Source organism: Alligator sinensis, unplaced genomic scaffold (genome assembly GCF_000455745.1).
Source record: "Alligator sinensis unplaced genomic scaffold, ASM45574v1 scaffold28_1, whole genome shotgun sequence".
Lineage (NCBI taxonomy): Eukaryota > Metazoa > Chordata > Crocodylia > Alligatoridae > Alligator > Alligator sinensis.
Genome location: NW_005842133.1, coordinates 1,723,006 through 1,739,678, shown reverse-complemented (window position 1 = coordinate 1,739,678; position 16,673 = coordinate 1,723,006). Strand labels below are relative to the sequence as shown.

Sequence of the window (16,673 nt, the reverse complement as noted above, 5' to 3'; positions counted from 1 at the left end):
TGTGTGTGCTTCGGCACCAGAATTATCCCCGCCAAGTTGCAGAGCATTGCACGGGAGAGTTTCCTGTAGCAAGAGGAAACCCCGGTGCAGGGACGAGTTTCCCGCCTTTTCTGCAGCTTCTTTTGCAGGGTGCATTGCTCGAGTTGCGAGAGGTACGCACGGTGCAAAAGAGTTCCCGCCACTGATATGCAAATTCGTTCCCCGTGATTGGCTAGTGTTATTCACACGTGGCGGCTAATGATTGGCCTGTTAGCCGTATAAGAGGCTTGAGCGGTTTCCGCCCCAGCCAAAGAGGACTCCACATCCATCTCATGGGGACTCTGGGTACACGGCAGGGTAATAGAAACCCTGTGTGAGATCCAGAGGAGTTTGGCGGCCTGATCCATCGCCCACCTCTTCCCGTCTTCGAGCGTGACTTTTATAAGATGTATCTACGATTTCTATTTTGGTGGCTCGTTCACCCAGAGCATCCGGAGCTCTGCACCGTGGAGCCTAGCAACCTCCACGAGACCGTCTGTGTTGTCTGTCTGTAACTGCAACTCAATCAAGTTTTCCAGCCTGCACCACTGCCATCTCGGTGTAAGTAAACAATCTTTAAAACTACCACTATGCGTTTGTGCCTAATTCCAGCTCGACGGCCTTCCCTCTCCAACCCGGTGTGCCCGGGCTGCTGGCCACAGCCTGCGTGCAGCACGGAAAAGGGCTCGGGTCGCTCCCGACCCGTGCACTGACAAGCAAAAATTTTTACTGCAATAAAACCTTACTAACAACCAAACTTTTTTACTCACGTGTTACATAATGTAATACAGGTAGTAAATTTACTACACAGTAGCTACTGTGTACTAGCGTGTGGGTAGACCGCTGACCAGGAGCAAATTGCAGGCAGCAGGGGACAGGAGAACTGTCCCCTCATCTGGGCAGCTGATCAGAGCTGGGGCTAGGACATCACCCCCTTCCCCAGCAGCAGGCAGCTGCTAGACCCCAACTCTGAGACTGAAGCAGGGCCTAGGACATGAACGATGCATGTACCCAGAGGCTGGGGGGGCATAGGCGGTGGCAGCGGTAGTGTTTTTTGCTCCCGGGTTTTTTGTTATTTTTTTGGTGTTATTTTTTTTTGGTTTTTTTGTTTTGTTTGTTTTTTTGTTTTGTTTTTTGTTATTTTTTGGTGTTATTTGCTCCCGGGTGTACATTCAAATGATACACCCAGGAGCAAAAACTCTGGAGTAACAAGCACCAGAGTTTATTCATGTGCACTAATTGCACGTGTAAAGGCACCCATAAGGGCCTCTACTTTGTTCTTTGAATATAGGAAGCTAGAGACAATTTCTGGATAAAATCACTTTATTGCATCACACACTATTGCACATCAACATACTACTTTTTAGGCAAGATCATAATAGGTAAAAGTTTAGATTTAAGTCAATACAGTTTTCCTTCAATTAGTTTATAAGACACTGATTCTCAAACAGAGAGACTTGAGACTCTTTTAAGGGTGCTGCAGGGTGCCACGCCATGTTAGTGCTGTTAGCTGTGCAAACCTCTCGCTCGGGGGCGCATCCAGATGAGCGTGGACCTGTGGTATGTGGCACTGCAGACCCTCTGCGGTGCCACACACCCCGCACACTGCAAGTACACGCATGCCATGTGTTGCTGATTTGCAGTGCATGGGTGTTTTTTGACTGTGGAACCAGCTCAGTTGCTGGCTCCAGCTTCACCTACCCCACCCAGGGTAATGTACCGCATGCAAGAGCATGCATGACACCAGTGTTCAGCCCTTGGGTGCATGTTTCCCATGGGACAAATAGCAGTAGCACATATTTGTGCCCTTGTTTTTTTTTCCCAGGGTTACACCCAGGCACATTCACTCTAGCGTGAGGCAAATTGCCTCTGGTGCGGTAGGAGAGGCTGGGTCCAGAACCTGTGCTTTTTTTAGCAGCATTTTTTTCTTTTTACACCAGGGTCTCCCAGTGTCAAATATTGGCACTGTGCCACAAATTAGCAGGGCTGTGAATGGGTGCACGTGAGCTGCATGTGGTATGCGATGCCTCAAACAGCTTTGAGGCATCACAAAACACACATGCGCACTCGTCTGGACGTGCCCAGAGATTTCAAACAGGAATCCATGTTGTTAATAGCATTTTGACTTGTTGTGGTCTTTTTGAGCATTTCGCAACAGAAAAATTGCTCTATTATTTTTCCATAGTCAAAAATTAAATGAAAGGTAGGATCTGGCATTTTCCAAGGGATGACTTGAGTTGAGTCCAACAAGGTTGAAATCACAGTTGTAGAAAATATCAAGTAGCTTTCTGACTGAGTAGCATACACCTACTAGATGAAAACAGAAACATGACCTTGAAAATAGATGCTGGTCATTCTTTATTTGTTGAGCCCATTGTATTTTAACCAGTCTTCCTCCCTGATATGACCATTGGGCTATTTTGCAGTTTGGTAATTCCCTACTGAAATTTAAACAAAATTTAACAAAATTTAAACAAAATCTTTCTGCATTATAATCAGGCTTTTCCTGTTTCATTCACTAAGACATTCCAGGGCAATCCAATATACACAACTTTGTAGTCATATTCATGGCACTGAATACAGATATTATTCACATTAAACTCTAACAACATGGAAGGACAAGGGCTGAAAGAGGGAAAAGCAACTAGCTATATTTGCAAGCATTTATACCTACAAATAGCTAACTTTCTAATCAGCAATGGTGTTAACTCTCATGAAGGAAAAAAATGTAACATTTTGTTAGCGCTGCAAATCATATTAGTGTTTTTCCTCTCAATAATGTTCAAGTTTCTGTTTAAAATGTTTGCTCATATTTAACATTAAACTTCACTGCTTGATATGGATGCCTTTTGTTCTTCTGGTCTGATATCTTTTAGTACATATCTTTACTTTCTGTGCTTATCAAAAGAAGCCTAAAATGACTACTATTAACAGCAAAGTGATTACCAACTTCGTTGATTTATCTTACTTCTCAAAATTAATCATGAAGATAAATATATTGTACATTTTTTTATGTTACTTTAATATACTTGAATTGTTTTTACAGTGCTCAACCTATTTGATGACAGTATTGTGTAAAAAAAAAAAGGAAGAGAAGTTGAATATGCACAAGAATGTGACAAAATATGGATCAGAAAAATCAAATCAGCCAGTCTAATTATACTTTTATAACCAAGATGATTATGTTATAGCCAGATTTGGAATTCTAGACAGGTTTAAAATTAGAGAACAGCAATGACAGTTAGGAAAATATTTAGATGTAAACAATCGCATAGCAAATATTCTAATATTTATTAAAAATGTAGTTTTAGGGCTCATTAGTTGGCAGATACACAATGAACTGATCTTTCTAATAACAAAAGCCATTTATGCAACATATTAATTAATGGAAGGGATTCCTTCTGAGGAGCTTAATTGGTCCAGAAACTATCACTTTCTCCACTCCATAACCCTTATTTCTGTTGCTTTTAGGAAGACAGCCCTGGTAGCATCGAGAAGAATAATCATATTTCTTGCACACCACCATTTTGCAACGCAGGTAAAGTGTAGAATATCTGTTTGGCATCCTGAAAGGTTTAAATTTGAACCGCATTCTCCTTCTGTCTGATGAGTAGGAATTAGAGTAGGTGGAGTCTCTTGTACACCTAAGAAAAGAAATAGAAAACATATATTAAATTCATGTTAACACACAAATTAGGTTTATGAAAATACATGTTTTTGTAGCATCATCAATTGATAGAAATTTTCCTTCATATATTTTGGATGATAAAGCTCAAAGTTCATATTTTAAAGCTCCTTAATATATGAAGTTGTACTGTAATAATGAAAGCATGACGAGTTTTAAAACATTTAACAGAATTTGAAGAGAATACATTTGAAAAGAATTATTGAAAAATATGTAAAGAGCTAGCGTGCTATTTTGTTATCTAATGTTATCTTCCCATTTTGAGTTTAGATTTTTTTAAAATAAGACCGCCCCCCCCCCCACACACCTTTTTTTCACTGTTCCCTCAATTTACTTATGTTAGGGAGATGTAAAATTCCTGCAGAGATTTTAGAGTGGTTTCTCTTTCCTACTCCTTCCATAAACAGAATATAGAGATGAAAGCATATATAAAACCAGGGATGGCACCAGTGGAGGGGCTTGGGGGGGCTATAGCCCCCCAAAATTCGCTTTAGACTCTCTGTAGCCACTCATCCCAGCATTGCCCTGGGGCCACCACCGCCTGCCTCACGCAGCTGAGCCTGCCCTGTTGCTGCCCACAGCCTGCAGAGGCGTAGTGTTCCCAGCCCAGCCTAAGAAGTTTGTTTGGCCAGGAGATGTATAGTGCGGCCCCCCCACTCCAAAGTTTCTGTGTAGCCCACCTCAGCCCCCATACCGGGAAGAGGCTGGCGCTGCCTCTGCATAAACCATAGTAATGGGAATGTGAGTCTTTATTACCCTCTTGTGGCTGATGCTAATGGCCATGACCCTTTATCTCAAAGTGGTAGAACCAACTAAGGCTTGGAGGTCTGTGGCTTATGGGTTCAAGCATGTGCCATTTTTTCAGATGAGGTCAGCTAAATGTAAAGTATTGATTTTAAAATTGAGTTGGATATTTCCTTACCCTCTACTGATTAAATCATATTCCACTGTTGAAAAGTCACGGAGATTAGGATATACCACACAAGTGTCAGCAAATAATATCAGGTTTGGATCAGAGCTGTAGATAGTGGCTTGAACTAATAAATCCTGATTTGGTTTGACGTAGAAGGGCGGAGAATTCATTGGGTGTAACAAAGATGATGAGGCATAAAAAGAAAACTTTACAATGAACTGTTCGTGCTGAGCTATTTCAGGTGCAGGCTGTGTAATAGGGACATTTGTTCTCTGGTCCACTTTGCAGGTGAGTTGCAGCAGGTTATTCTTTTTCTTGGTGAAATCACTTCCAAAAGTGGATGCTGTGACTGTGTTGGAATACCTGCTAATTCCATTATGTAGCTGAAAAAAATAGAAAAAAATATGTTTCATATGTCTCGCTGAAATATGACAACTTAAAGAATTGAAACATATTACAAATCAGTAGAAAGTTAGATGAGGCAATGGTGAATTTTCTGAATGCCAGTAAAAATGGTTTTAGACAAAACATTTCATATCAATGTTAGACTTTTTATGCTTGATCATTGACCTTGTATGAAAGTAATGAAGGAAAATATCTGGTATGTATCAAGAAAAAAACCCCCTTGATGATAAGATTAACTTACCCGCTTGAGGGTTGGGGTGGAAGACACATTGGTAGGAACATTTTAAATAAATTGGGCAAAACACTGGAAAAATACTCAAGGGAACAACTCTATACTGGCAAGAAATGAGTTAAATGATCTCTTTCAACCTATAACATTTCATCTTTCTCATTTACTTTAAGTGGAGTGAAAGTAGTTCCAATTAATTCCAATTAATTTCTGAATTTTGACTATAAAGTAGTTTTCATTTTCTTCACTATCAGGTAAAGACACTATTGTGTTTAATGAAAACAGAGATGGAAGCAGGACTCCTGGTTCTAAAGACCTTACATATGTAAGACTTCTATTAAGCTCAAGAGGTATTTTGAGTGAATAAGTTCTACAGGCTTGGATGTAGTATTAGTATGTGGGGGTGGGAGAGGAAGCAACTAGTGTTGTTAAGTAACCTCTTAAACAAAGTAAGGCATCTACACAGAATCTACATATATGTTTCAGTATGATCACAATTTTCTTCCTGAGCTGCTGTGGCCGTTGTCTCTACAATTCTGATTTGTTTTCTTGCTCTCTTCCAGCATCTGTGTGGTACTGCGTATGTACGAAGACGCTTTGTGTATTGCTTTGTATTAGGTATAAAGGATGACATTCACCTACGTACAGAAAACCACTCAAGTCACTCTCAATTCTTGAATAGAAAATTTCCAAAATGGGCCTAATTACTCAAGGCACCACTAAAAAAACCCCATACTGTTTCCTTAGTATAAAGCAATATATGCTCTCCAAAATAAGCAGACAAGACCCTATCTAAATGCTGAAACCACTCACAGTCCATCATCTAAAGCAAAAGACTTAAGTGAAGAAAGCTGGAGCTTACTCTTTTTGAAGTCCATACTTCAATCACTAATTTCAGCTGGAATGGCACTGGACCTTTGAGTTTTTCCTTTGTGTTGTTACTACTCATACATTTATTTCTAGACTGTTATTACTCATACAGTTATTTCCAGACACAACTGTGCCCACTACTTAGTACTTAGTATACCTTAAAAGTTCTTGTTTGAGCCCAAAACAGAGAGATTATAAATTTATTACAACGGTTAAGAAGACTTTGGTAATTAGTTCAAATTGTAGCTACCCAAATACTCAAGTAATTAGTTCACGTTGTAGTTACAGTTCTGGCAGCCCCAGAAAGCTGGCTGTCATGAAACAAGGTAGCTACATTTTAAGTTCCTCGTTGGAAATATTTTAAAGAACATAAAGATACTCTGAAAGATGTTCATCCTTAAGTAATGTTAGCAGACCATTTTGATATATAACATTTTCAAATGCAAATGCTCTTACCTCTTTTCTTGTCCCACAGGTACCATATCGTATGTTGAATACTGCAGTGTAAGCTGTCAAGATTGGTTTACAATTTTGGTCATTCAAGTGAAGCGACAATGCAGAGTAGCCTTTGGACCTGATATAAGCTTCTTGAATGACTGCACGCATGTAGGTTGGCTGGCATAAAAGTGTAACTGCAGAGGGGGGGAATTTAAATATCAGTAAACATTATTTCAGCATAAATATGGTAGGTATGCTGTTGATTATTCTATGCACATCACTAGGAAGGAAGCAAAACATTCACTATCCTGGGAATAAAAGCTGGATAGAGAGAAAACAGATTCATGCCTGTTCTTAGTAGTAGATTAACACCACTGAAAATTCTTACTTCTTCCTCTCTTCCTTCATTGGACTGAGTGATAACAGGCTACACAAATCAGCTCCACTCTACAACTCTTGTGCTAATAGGTTAAACTGAGAGTTAAGCCATAGCAGTAATCCACTGATTTGCTTGTTTGACCTTGACCTTCCTGCATGCTCTGAAGAAGCACATAAAAACAGGGATCTTATTAAGCAGTTTTCCAAGTCAAGGGACGCCCACTTTAAAATTGCAGACTCAGCTTTGTGATAAGCTGCATGAGGGCAGATTGGCTCATCCTCTCTCCACACGGTGACAATGACAGCTCCTTCTACCAGAACTGCTTCAATGATGAAGTCTTCAAAAGCTGTATCATTTCTGCATCGTCTGAGCCATGGCTTAAGACATAAACGAATCAGTTTAACTGGCAAACTGCATCCTTCTCTGCCTTCCCCATGGTCTTCAGATGCTCTCCACAGCTGCTTCTGTGATAGCTTTCAATTAACTTTCCTTTCTCTATGGCCTTCCTCCCTTGTTCAAGTGGTTCACAAATGGTCTGTTACTTTCTTCCCACTCCAGGACTATCCATGCATGGACAGTCTTCTCTGAAGTGTCCCTACAGTAAAGAGTCTTTTCTGATGGAACTTCCTAGCTTTGATTTCTGATACTTGGTCCACCTTCAAGCCTTCATGCTCTGAGTATAAGGACCCTAGGATGTGTGAGACTTCAAAACTGAATTGTAGCTCCTGGGTTCCAACAACCTGCTAGGTGTTATGCTTGAAGTGATTAGTATTGTAGCACTAAGGGAAAGCTGTGAGGGGTAAATATTACTTTTAGGTGAAGAGACATCAATTCACACTACATTAGAAAATGGAGAATGAGAAAATATTACCAGATGCATTGGATGCTGCTGTGGTTTCTGGGGGCTCTCCTAATGCAAAAGGAAAAAAATAAGGATAATTCATGAGACAAAATGTAATCAGTTATCATACAGTATAAGCAACTGAATTAGGATTTTGAAAATAGTAATAGTGAATGTTTGAATGAACTGAGCTGTCATTTATGATCATTTTCCAAAGAGTTATATAAGAAAAAATAATGTACTGAAAATTGAAAGGGGCAAGAATTGGCTTCAGTGGGAGATGGACCGAACTCCACAGGTATTCCTGTATGGACAAGTAATGTCATGCTCTAATATCTGTTGTGAATCCTGAAATATGTGTCTGTGTTGAATTAGTTGTTTGCACATAAGTGCGCATAATTCATAGGCACAATCTAGATGTCTTTTTAAAAGAATGTAGTACATCAAGCCAGATTTTCAAAGATGACCCCAGCCTATTTTTAAGCACCTAATGAAACATATTATGTTAATTTATAAGAAAACTTGGAATTACATATCAGTTTGAAAATGACTATCCTGGTAGTGGTACATTTTACAGAAAACTTAACAAAAGGTTTAAGCCAAAGCCCACAAAAGTCAATGGTAGGGTTCGTATTGATTTTAACAGGCTTAGACTTGCACTATAAGAAGACATGACTTACAGTATGATACCCTTAATGTGATTTATTATAAAGGGCCCATATAGACCAGCTAGATTTACAGTAAACTCTTTAGGGCAGGAACTATGGTTTGTTCAGTATTTAGACAGCGCTTAGCTCAATGGAGCTTGGCAAGGGTTCATGACCAGGATTCAAAGGTGTTACTATAATACAAGTTTGAAAAACATCAACATCACTAGCACAAGCACTAGCTCTGTATGAGGCAGAAGAGCTGTTAATATAAAAATAAAGCAATAGGCTAGAGTTAAGGACCATTCTCACAACAATTGTTTTTTATTAAGCTTTATTAACCACTTGCCTCAAAATGTATTTAAAAGACAAGAAAATTAGAAACTGTAGTTCAACAACCAAAGTTAGCAGAGACGATAGAAGGTGAGGAACAGAGATGCATCTCTCCAAAGTGCCTTAAAACATTCTCCAACAGATATCCAACCCCTCCAGCACAATAATTCTTAGCCATGAGTGGCTGTGATGACAGCCCTTAAAATAAAGGGTCAAATCTTGACTCACTACTAAGGATAATGGAGCTTTGTCATTGATTTAAGTAGAACCAGGACTGCACCCAGTAATATATTTTGAAACTATGGAGGTGTGGGTATTTTCTAACTGAAACACAGAAGTTATCCCATGGAGAAAAAATATAATTAAACATGTTAGAATAAGACCACAGAGGGTTTAGACATAAATCTTGTTATTTAAAAGAATATATATATGTTCAAAACTCGTAGCCTACTTGCAAAATATCAGTCTGTCTTAAGATCTGACCATTGGGGGCCATTAATAAATAAAAAAGAAAGGTCCAGCAATCCAGCCTCAGACCTTGTGGGAAAGATGCTGTGGATTTTCAATATAGTGATTTATACCTTTTTCCTGAGATGAGGCAGTAGAAAGCAAGGTAAAAGTGATTTACTTCTACAGGTAACTGCTATTTCCATGTGAATATAGATGTTCATGCATAACTGCAGATAGCAAGTCAGAAAATCCACTGTAAGCCCTTCAAATAGGTTACCTTCCACATAGGTATGTAAATAGGTTTCAAATATTAAAAGCAGATTTTTTAAAGCAAGACTAAGAAAAGACTTACCAGTTGTAATGAGCTCTTGGGTGGTGGATGGAAAAGCTGGTAATGCAAAAAGATAATGAAAGATAGAAGTAAAACACTATTTTTTATTAAATATATGAGTCCCTGGAAAAGCAACATTTTCTATAACATTGTGGCTAAGATGGAATATATCAAACTACAAATTTAACAAGAAACTTAGTGCAAACATGAAGACTGTACAAAGCTTGGAAAGCGATGGAGGTATCAGAGTAGGTATCTTCAGGTAGTTGTGCAATAATGCATCACATCTAAAATTGGACTTCAACAACTGGATCCACATAAGCAGCTATTCAAATTATCTGTATTGTAGATGAGACCAGCCTGAGTAGAGGAGTATGGATTTACTTCTGAAGATATTGCCATATCCTTGGGATTTGGGACATGGAAAGCACTGGAAACAGGAAGCCAATCAGTGCACTGTAAGATTATAGGCTTCTCTTTAACTAGTCACGTAACCAGGCTAATGCTGTACTACTTACATATAGTAATGGACTCCTGCATGGTGATAGGAGGAGCTGGGGAATAGAGAAGAAAAAAGACAAACTTAAATACTTTATGAAACAAACACTTAAATAAACATCATGACTTACTTAAGAATATTAAAATAATACTATGGATTTGCTTTTACAATGAATAAGTCATTGTGGAAAAGGAAAGCTTGGTGGCCTGGAAGACAAAGCCCCTAGAGGTTTCCCCTTCCTCTCTTGAATCTTAATTCACAATCCCCATTACTGCCTGGATTTCCCCATCCCAGTGACACCAAGTTAATTGCCAAATCCTGTATTTCAAATGGGATTTTATGGAAACACAGCTTATTGGTTAATAGGGATAAATATAAATGGCAAAGCTCATTTATTTTTTATTTAGATCAGAATGGATTTTCTAAGAAAATGTAAAAATAATATTGTATCTATTTAAATAAAAATCAAAACACATTTACAAGAAGTGATGAGTTTATCTCACTGATCTAATAATCAGAAGCAATATGCTATTGATTCATCAGTCACCTGTCTTTGATCATAGTTACTCAGAGCCTGGTTCTCATGACCCTCATGATGCTAAGTAGCCCTTACTCATGACAGTAGAGTTCAGTGGCAATATCTCAGCAAGGACTACTGGTGTGATCCCTTTGTCATTAGAGGGGCCACAAAAGAGACAGCTCTGTTTAGCCTGGTTAAGAATCAGCAGTTCATGTCCAAACATTAATTTACCAATTAAACATATGAATAATTATGGCAAAAATAAAATAACAAATACCTGCTTTTTCAGATGTAGCATACTCTCCAGGAACTTATCAAAGGCATAAAAGAAAAGTCCCAGTTTAGTAACTGTCACAATATGATGTAAACTGTTTAAAGGCTTTGTATCCAAAGCAAGGACACAAAGTCAATGCAAAGGCCGGTTTGTCCAAATTTTGGGTTTTCATTCAGATTGTGACTGGGATTTTCTAATTGTTAAGTAATTAAATCTCAACTGTTTGGAGAAGCCCATTACTTGACATTGGTACCGCATAATTGTGCCTTTCTCCCTCCATAGCTAGGGACATAAGTTACACAGAAACAGTTTAAGTGATCAGAAACTGGTTTAAACCTGTACCAGAACATAAGTTCAGTGCACATAAACCAGTTTCAAAATGTCCAAAACTGGTTTAAGACAAATCTGGTTGAATACAGTATCAGACTTAACTGATTTGGGTCAAACTAGTTTCTGGAACTTCTGTCCCAGACCCCTTCCTGGTTTAAGTTAAATGGGAGCCCCCAGCACGCTCTGCAGCCTGGGCTGTGTTCTCTGCTCCAACAAGGGACTTTTCTATCCCCAGCAGCCAGGAGTGGGGTGGATTTCCCCACCTCACCCCTTCCTCGGCCAGGGAATTGGCCCAGATCCAAGCTGGGGTGGGGGAGTAAAGCCCCTGATGCACTCCCTGCTGGACCGGCCACCCCCAGGACCTGCTGGGCTGCAGGTTGCATTCACAGGGGAGTCCCATGCTGCTGGACAGTCTGGGGAAGCGGAGGTGCAGCCTGTGATGCGAGCCCCCTCCTTCCTCCCATGTTAACGGCTCTGCTATTCTGCCTTGCAACCTGGTGGGTGGAGTAAGATGGGAGCTACAGAGGCTGAGTCTGGTAGGCCAGAGGGGCAGTGGGCGCTGGCTCCAGCCATGCAGGGCTTGCAGTGGGCAGGGCAAGCATAGAAGATGTGGGGAGGACTTGCGCGATGACTGCAGGGAGCTCAGGGCAGGGGCAGTGGGGCCCAGCTCCCAGATGGAGATGAGGTGCTGGAGGTGCCAGGCAGCCGTGATGCTCTGATCCCCTGGGCCAGCTTCAGAGAAGTGGTGGTGCCCAGAGCCACGCTCACTCTGCTGCTCCTGGGATGGCAGCAGGGGTCGGGAATGGGTGGGAGGGAAGAGGGAAGGGAAGGAGGTTTCCGTCTTTCCTTCCCTCTCCCTTTTCAGTCGGCTTGCCAGCCGGGGAGGAAATGTCACCGGGTGGTCGGCCCAGCTGCCAGCTGCAGGGAAGCCTGCAGTCCCCACCTGAGCCGGGAGCCAGGGCAATCACCTGGCCATGTCCCCTCCCCAGTCAGTGGGCCAGCCGAGATGGGGATGGGGGGGGAAAACTGTTCCCATTATGGGCTTCCCACCTCCCTGTGCCAGGCCCAGCCTGGCTGGGGACCCAAAGCTGGGCTGGGGCTGTTTTCCCCCCACTCTCTCTTCAGCTGGCTCGTGGCTGAGCAGGGGGCATGGCCAGGTGATCACCCAGGCTGGCTGAGCAGGGGGCACAGCCAGCTTGCCGGGCTGGCTCCCAGCTCAGGCAGGGGAGGAAAGCCTCCGCTGCGGGCTTCCCCACAGCCAGGAGCAGGGTGGATCACATGGCCATGCCCCCTGCTCAGTCAGCTGAGGAGGGAGTGGGGGCGGGGGGGTGGGGAAAACAGCCCAGCTCGGGGTCCAGAGCTGGGGGGGCATCCCCCTCACTTCCTCCTCAGCTGGCCTCTGGCCAAGGAGGGGGCATGGCTAGGTGATTGGCCCAGCTCCTGGCTCCAGGTGTCGGACAGTGGTGGTGGGGGGGAAGAAACACCCTGCTGGGGGCTCCCCTCTCCCCGCTTGCCCCACAGCAGAGAGACCCCAGCTGGAGATCCAGTGCCTGGCAGAGAGGAGGGTTTCCCTCCACACCAGCTAGACTGAGGAGAGGACGTGCCTAGGGAGACCGGCTCCAGGCATAGGGAGAGAGGGGAAGAGGCACCCCCCGGGGGCTTCTCCTTCTCCCCTTCTCCATTCCTCTGCATGGGGCAGATCCTGGCTGGGGGTCCAGTGCGGGGCGAAGGGGGCGGTTTCCCCCCAGGCTCACTCCTCACAAACACCTGCAAAGATTAAATTAATTCAGCCCCAGGCTTTTTGACTGTCTGTACTTAGCCCATGAGAGAAGTTAATCTGAAGACAGTATGAGCAAACTGATGCTGCGTTATGGAGGAAGTTATTCCTGTTTTCATTTGAAAAACAAAGCAAATCGCAGACTGCAATTATGTCGCTACAGCATAGCAGAACCTGGCAGGTGTGCTTAGAAGAATCTGAAGAATATTCATAACCAGAATTACTTTTAAAAAAGTGGTAAAGAAACTCACTGAGGAGAAGCTGGACTTCCTTCTACAGAAATCTGCTATTTGAGTGCGAATGCAGACTGGTTTATATAATGAACAGGATGCAGGAAACTAGTAACTGCTTTCTGTAAGAATTTTCTGCCCTGTAAATCGTTATGTAGAACTGGAGAATATTCATTAAAATTAGGCTGAAAAAGGCTTACCTCTTGTAGTATGTGTCTCTGGGGTTTGTTGAAGACCTAATAATAGAAAAGATAATGGAAAACTAAGTGAATGCTTAGTCTTTAGTAAAAATATGTTGAAATAAATGTCATCAGATATTGAGGAACAAGAAGTCAAATTAGGTGGAATTTCAATGCAGGAAAAAGAGTGAGAAGGAGAGAATATAAGGAAACTACAAATCGAAAAGAAGAATTGGTCAGTGCAGACAGGTGGGCTGGAAAAGGTAACTACAGTGACGCCAATGACCATGTGAAGCCCAGCAGATGGAGCCCTACGGCAAGGAAAGCTCCGCAGTGTAACACTGCCCCTGTCTGAATTTCTCCTAAATTCTCCAACGGGAAGGGAAATTTAACCTCCAACCTTTGCAGAAAGAATAGAGATTAACCCGGAAGGGTTCAAATTCATGGAATCATGTGGAAGAAGTGGCTGTGATCAAGTGATTAAAGAGCTGATGAGCTAATGGACCGTCCAGCTCTCCTTCAACCTGTTACCCTTGTAACATGCCTGCATTTCCAGGCCACTGAAACAGATTCCCTTGCTAACAGGTGCCCCTAGCATTCTCCTTCAAGCTGAGTTTTTCACTTAAAGGATTGTACGTTAGCCCTAACAAATACATTTGATATGAAATGGAACAGGAACTGAAAAGTACCTGAGCGGATGATACCAGCATCTTCATGGTGGACACAAGTTATGGGTGCCCCAACCTCTGTGAGAGCACTGCTTCAGAGAGGGTTCATTCCCTTTGCACCGCACATCATCTAGGAAAATACTTCAAAAGCCTTCACCAAAATAAGCACTGATCTGGACTGCAGTGGCCTTTCCACACCTAAGCTGTCTGCACACAACCACAGCATCTTTTGTCCCAGGCATCATCACAGATGGTTCTTCAGCTTTCCCTGTGGTAGACTTCAACATGATCTGAACACCTGTACTCTCAACTCGCTAGCCTCAGAGATGCATCTGAGAAGAGCACAGGATAGAGCATTTGTAATGTTAATGCATTCATTGTGTTTTCAATATCAAGAGATTTCCAGAACCTAGAAAGAGCCTGCACACTGCCTGGATAGAGCAGATTCTCCCCTGAATACCCAAGGTAACCCCAAATGCATAAGGATACAAAACTTACTCCAGGACACATCCTATGAGATGCAATGCAAACCCCACCAGTAGAAGAGTCTCAGAAATTGGCCCAGACAAGATGTGAGTAAAAGGGTAAAGTGTAAAAGGTAGCAAAAGGAATATTGTAAAGTATATGCCAAAGATAATTCAAAGCCTTGACTTACTTGCTGCTACAGGGGTTGTGCTTCCAGTATCTGTTAAAGTGGAAAAAACAGAAGCATCAATTCTCATCACAGTACATAGACACTAAAATGTGAGAACAACAAAAACAAATTGCATTAAGAAACAGCAAAAACATGATGCGGAAAATAATCCAGCTACCAAGGAAAGATATTCAGCATGCAGCAGGGATCATGTTATCACTAAACAGTTGTGCCTTAATGTACTTATACCTTAAGGATAAACATGGTTTGAAGTACAAATAAGTATTCTGCCTAACTTCTATGCTGACTTGGTTCCAGAAAAAAATGTGACAACTGGATTTAGCCACCTCCAGTTAGACATCTGTTAGGCCAACAAGACATACAAACATGGAGTCATGGTAACTGCCCCTCGAGGTGCAGAGCCAAATCTACAATATTTCATAATGCACTGGCAGCCCTATGTTAGGAAAATGAAGATCGTATAGGCTCTTGGTTAAACAATTTATGTCTGAATGTATTGCATAGCCTGGATCGCAGACAAGTATTAATAGGCCACAAAGTAGGTCAGTTGCATTTCTCACACTGGGCAATAAAATAATGCATTTTTTCTTTATAAATACGTATTTAAAATTGTGCAGTTTTGCTACTGGTTTAAGTTAAGTATTGTGCCTGATAGAATGGTTTTTCTCTTTCATTTTTCTAGCAATTTCATTGAGTACATTCCCCTCAATGTTTTTTTCAGGTTAGATTTACACAGTGAGTGTCCCTTACCCTTATTAGCTGTCATCAGTGATTTTGCAGTAGTAAACATTTCATGTGGGGTTGAAGTGGACGCAAAGAAGATACTGGGTTCTGGTGTCGTGTCTTCTGCAAATGTGACCAGAAAATTGAGGGAATAACTTATTAGTGAGAACAAGAGAACAAACAATCAGTAAAAGAGGAAAAATCAAACAAAACAAAACACAAACAAAAAACCCGAGAAGACCCCCTCTTCTCTCTGAAAACTGAATTGTTAGTTAATAGGTTTACATTCCAGACTTTGTGGAAAAATGAGTTAAATATATATGTATTAGCCCTTGACATTTGGTTCTGGGCATCAGAATAGCATCCTCTAGCTAATAAGAATTACTATTATAATTATAAGTGAAGTTGGCAGATTTTTGCTGTTGACGTCATTGGTTTAGGAAAGTTGTAACTAACCAGATGGCATAAAAGTTGTGTTGTTGATATCAATTTTTGTGGAAAAAGAAAAACATCAGATCTTACTCCTGTACAAAAGGAAACTGATTTAAAGGAAAATATTAGATCAATGTGGAAAGGAAGGAGAATGATACACCCAGAGCTGATCCTAGGGGCGTATCAGCCTATGCAGGGTTGCGGGGGAAGGTGGTGGTGAGTGGCCAGAGCATGAAGCTGGCAGCATGCAGAGCCACGCAGAGTGGTGGCGCCATTGACACATGCCAATGGCGCTGTTTGCATGACCTGGACAACACTGTCCATGGGGGCCCCCAAAGCACGGGGCCTGAGGTGGTCACCCCGATTCACCCCTCCCAAGGAATGTCTCTGGATACACCTCCCAGCAGGGCATCCACCTACATATATAACATGCTCCAAAGAATCCATGTGATGTAGACTTAACCTTCATCATATACAAGCCACAAATATGGTTTATGTCCAAGTAAAATTCTAAGATAATTGGCCCAATTCAGTAATTCCCCTTAATAAATGCTGATTGCATTCATTCACATTATTGAGGGGGCATGTACCATACTGCTAACACAACAAGGACAAATGGTCTGGGAACTGGGAGTATGTACTACAGTGCCCATAACACAAGATAAAATCACACCAGCTAACAAGGCTCCAGAGCAAGGGGAGGTCCGAGTCCTAGTTTTGGGGGAACAGACAAAATTAGGAGAAGGCCCAAAAAGTCCAGATTACTACATGTGCATGTGATAAGCTACATGGACTATGACAACAACACAGAGAGACCAACCAGAGATAGCCATGGATCAAGAGTCAT

At 41.8% G+C, this 16,673-nt stretch overlaps 1 long non-coding RNA gene across 1 annotated transcript; it reads right to left on the bottom strand.

Annotated features, from left to right (window-relative positions):
* Positions 1-6,729: 6,729 nt before the first annotated feature.
* LOC102385677 lies at positions 6,730-9,592 on the bottom strand. The gene is made up of 3 exons (XR_324014.1): positions 9,561-9,592; positions 7,809-7,847; positions 6,730-6,752 (listed from the first exon to the last, which is right to left on the bottom strand). It is a non-coding gene; the product is annotated as an uncharacterized LOC102385677 (long non-coding RNA).
* Between the last annotated feature and the right edge of the window lie 7,081 nt (positions 9,593-16,673).